General features: G+C 48.5%; 1 pseudogene; it reads left to right on the plus strand.

The window, feature by feature from the left end:
- Nucleotides 1-2,036: 2,036 nt before the first annotated feature.
- LOC102417651 lies at nt 2,037-3,367 on the plus strand (annotated as a pseudogene).
- Nucleotides 3,368-4,023: the final 656 nt, after the last annotated feature.

Genomic DNA, 4,023 nt, shown 5'->3' on the forward strand with positions numbered 1-4,023 from the left:
CCATCAGGGGGTTGAGGCGCTCCCCCCTGTCATGCACAGAGCAGAGCCCATCAGGGGGTTGGGGAGCTCCCCCCTTTCATGCACAGAGCAGGGCCGATCAGGGGGTTGGGGTACCACCACTGTCACACTCAGGGCAGGGCCGATGGGGGGGGGATTGGGGGCGCCGCACTCTGTATCACCCACAGAGCAGGGCGATCAGGGGTTTGGGGAGCTCCCCCATGTCACGCACAGAGCAGGGCCGATCAGGGGGTTGAAGAGCTCTACCTCTTCACACACAGAGCAGGGCAGATAGGGAGGTTGTGGCCGCACCCTGTCACACACAGAGCCGCAGGGCGATCAGGGGGTTGGGGTGCCTTCCCCTGTCACGAACAGAGCAGGGCCGATCAGGGGGTTGTGGCCCCACCCCCTGTCACACACAGAGCCGCAGGGTGACCAGGGGGTTGGGGAGCTCCCCCCTGTCATGCACAGAGCAGGGCCGATCAGGGGGTTGAGGAGCTCCCCCCTGTCATGAACAGAGCAGGGTGGATAGGGAGGTTGTGGACCCGCCCCCTGTCACACACAGAGCCACAGGGCGATCAGGAGGTTTGGTCGCTGCCCCCTGTCACGCTGATCCCGGTGCTGGGAGGCATATTACCCTTTTACTATATAGGATAGAAGCCTGGTGCACGGGTGGGGGCCGGCTGGTTTGCCCTGAAGTGTGTCCTGGATCAGGGTGGGGGTCCCACTTGGGTGCCTGGCCAGCCTGGGTGAGGGGATGATGGCTGTTTGCATCTGGTCACACCCCCTTTAGGGTGGGGGTCCCCACTGGGGTGCCTGGCCAGCCTGGGTGAGGGGCTGAGGGCCGTTTTCAGGCTGGCAGGTGACTGAAGCTCCCAACCTGTCCTTTTTCCCTTTTTTTTTTTTTTATTCTGGGCCAGCTTTAGCTCTGAGGCTCGGCTCCAGCTATGAGACCTCCGCTGCTGAAAGCAGGTTTCTGTCTTTGTTTACCTTCTGTATTTGAAACAATGTTGTGGTCCTGCTGGCTGAAGCCTGGCTGACTAAAGCAGGTTGCTGGGGTTTGGTTTAGCTTCTATATTTGTTACAATGTTGCTTAGAGAGCAGCTAAGAGGCCGGCAAGGCAGGCAGGGAAGCTTGGCTTCCTCTGTCACTGAAGCAAGCAAGCCTCCCTGTTCACGTCAGCTGCCTGGCTGCCGGCCGCCATCTTGGTTGGCAGTTAATTTGCATATCTCACTGATTAGCCAATGGGAAGGGTAGTGGCCATACGACTAATTACCATGTTTCTCTTTTATTAGATAGGATTAATCCTATAGGATTTAGGGCCTCACCCTTATGACCTCATTTTACCTCAATTAGTTCCTTAGGGCCCGCATCTCCATACTGAGATGTTGGGATTTCAACATACGAATTGAGGGCTGTAGGGGTGGTAATCATTCAGTCCATAATAGACATCACATAAAATACACAGAGAAAACAGAATAAAACATGTCTTCCAGCTAGCACGGAAACTCCAGTGTTTGACCTCTGATACAAATAGCAACTAACTGACATAAAAGGCTGGCCCTAAGTCTGATGCTTTTGTGTGTCCCAAGCTGTGAGTCAGACAGTATTTGGATCACAATATTTGATTTGCTGTTTAATTGATTACCCCAAGTTTTCACCTGTAAAAAGAAATAATGAGAAATCTTGGAAAATTACAGAACTGGAAAATATGTTGCTCTGCTTTTCACTTGAGATGAATTATCTGGTTCAACAAGTATTGATTGAGTAATTTTCTTATTATTTTTACTTCAAACTGAGCTCTGCATTCAAAGGCAGTATGCAGAGGAACAGAAAACTAAAAACAATGTAGAATTGAAGATGAATCCAGTGCAGCCAGCCAGTCACACAGCAGCTCAGCCTTTGGTCCAGCCAGGATTGCTCAGTTTGAAGTTAAATCTTCTCTAGGAGCTCACAGTCTGTTAAGCATCCACCACCATCAACACAGGAGTTCAAGTATTGAATCCTGGAAGTTGAGTCTCTGAGAAATACTGCTAAGAATGGATTTAGATCTTAGAACCTCATTTCTATCTGAACCGTGCAGGGATGACTGGATCAGAAAATATGGACTTTAAACCTAGCCAAAAACCTGCTCTTTGAAAGGTGTGTGTGTGGAGGGGGGGGCGGGGGCGGGGGGAGATGGGGGGGGTGTCCTCTGGGTTCCAGAACACTCAGCTCAGCTCATTTCAAAACAGCAATAAGTCGTGTGCAAGGCAGGAACTGCAAAGACTCTATAAGTAATTTCAGTAATGGCTAAAGCCAGAAAAACACAGCAAGGATGAAATTATTTTTCAAGTGGTCCTGGCATAGTTTATGTTCAATAGGCACTGCAGCGACAGGTCCACATTGAAAGGAAAATGGGAATCAAGTGGCAGAAACCTGGAGACATTCATGGCAGACCTGAGTGATGATTACATGGAGCGCCCTGCCTTGGTCCACGTCCACATGCAGCGACAGGAAGCCCTCTTTTCTAAGAATATGCCCTAAGATAACTCATTGTTCATCTAACAAAACAGTTGTCAATAGGAACCCTAACAGAGGCAAATGTGGAGACGCCCTCCTGGACTCCCCAAGATAATTCTCTGCAAACAGGACAAGGAGATGAAAGTAAAGAAAATGGTGGCAACATTTCTTTGAAAACTACTGAAGCATTACTAATCAAGGCAATCAAACACGTTCCCTACTCATTATCCAGGAAGAGTACTGTCCCAGGCCTGAGGAAAGAAGTGTTTCTTTGGAGAATCCACTCAGCTCCAAAAGAGCAAGTCTAGGCACCTCCAGGTCTCAGAAAGGAGCCTCTTACCAAGATGTCCTCATGGAGGTGGGACCGGCATTTTTCTGCTGGCTGGACCAGGTCTCCCCTGAGCTTGTTCTTACCCACCAGAGCAATGCAGGAAACTCCTCATGTAGGGGGAACCAAGAAAGATTCCACGAAGCCCAAAAGTCAGACCAAGGTGAAAAGTGTCCCAAGATTTTTAGGTATTTCTCTTGGGTAAACGTCCATGAGAGAAGACACAATAATGAGAGGACATTTATTTGTGCTGCATGCAACGAAGGCTTCTTCCAGGCCTCAGACCTACACCTGCACCAGAAGATTCATGCAGGAGAGAAACCTTTCAGGTGGAGCATGTGTACCAAGTCTTTCAGCCACAGAACCAACCTTCTGGCTCATGAGAGCATCCACATGGGAGAGAAGCCCTATGTGTGTTCAGTCTGCCCGAGATGCTACCACCAGTCATCCACCTACCAACGCCCACCCCCCCCCCCCAGGACACACCAGAGGACTGCCTTCAGACATGTTTCCTCCACACTAGAAGCTTCCTTGATGTAATGCAAATTAATGTCATGTTATGTATATTGCCATAGTATCACTCTATTTAGAACATACTTTATAACCTTGCAATTATATTTTCCATTCATTGTTTTCTCCACTAAAATATATGTTTAAGGAGGGAGGGGAATTTCTGTTTTGTTCATCAACACTACTTAGATGCCTAGAGAGTGGTTGACACATTTCAAATGACTAATAAATACTTGTTAAATAAAAATAAATAAATAAGCCCAGCTGGCGTGGCTCAGTGGTTGAGCGTCAATGTATGAACCAGGAGATTAAGGTTTGATTCCCAGTCAGGGCCCATGCCCAGGTTACGGATTCGATCCTCAGGTGGGGGTGTGCAGGAGGCAGCCAATCAATTATTTTCTCTCATCATTGATGTTTCTATCTTTCTCTTCCTCTCCCTTCCTCTCCCTGAAATCAATAAAAACATAGTTTTTTTAAAAACCACAATGAAGTATCACCTCACATCTGTTAGAAGGCTGTCATCTAAGAGATAAGAGGTAACATGCTGGTGAGGATGTGGACAAGGGAACCCTCATGCTCTGTTGACAGGAGTATAAATTGGTGCAGCCCAGCCAGTGTGGCTCAGTGGTTAAGCATCAACATATGAACCAGGAGGTTTCATGGCTCGTTTCATGGTCAGGACATAT

Source organism: Myotis lucifugus, unplaced genomic scaffold (genome assembly GCF_000147115.1).
Source record: "Myotis lucifugus unplaced genomic scaffold, Myoluc2.0 scaffold_3, whole genome shotgun sequence".
In the NCBI taxonomy this organism is placed as follows: Eukaryota; Metazoa; Chordata; class Mammalia; order Chiroptera; family Vespertilionidae; genus Myotis; species Myotis lucifugus.